Genomic DNA, 383 nt, shown 5'->3' with positions numbered 1-383 from the left:
CAGATATCTAGTGATGAAAGACCTCATGCTCATATTCAAACTCCTGACCCTCGTCTGGGGGCCTCCTCTACTTCCTCGCTACCCACATTCCAGACCTAAAGACATCCTTGCTCTCTCTCTCGCCTCTCCACAGCTGTGCTCATGCGGTTGTCCTGCTAAGACCCCCCTTTCCCCAACTCCAGCTCCATTTTCCAGTGGTCACCACACAAATACCCCCTCCTCCATGAAGCTCTCACCCATGCCCTCAGATAATCCCTCCTGCCACCCCAGGCCCCACCAGCCCTGTCCCTCCTTCTGGCCTAGCCCAGCTCCCATGCTCTGTCTCCTCAAGGGCTGAGAGGAGGCCTGAGGCTCTTGGATCACATACCTGGGAAATCCGTGGA

This window comes from Mandrillus leucophaeus, unplaced genomic scaffold (genome assembly GCF_000951045.1).
Source record: "Mandrillus leucophaeus isolate KB7577 unplaced genomic scaffold, Mleu.le_1.0 Scaffold215, whole genome shotgun sequence".
Lineage (NCBI taxonomy): Eukaryota > Metazoa > Chordata > Mammalia > Primates > Cercopithecidae > Mandrillus > Mandrillus leucophaeus.
This window is presented reverse-complemented; position numbering follows the sequence as displayed.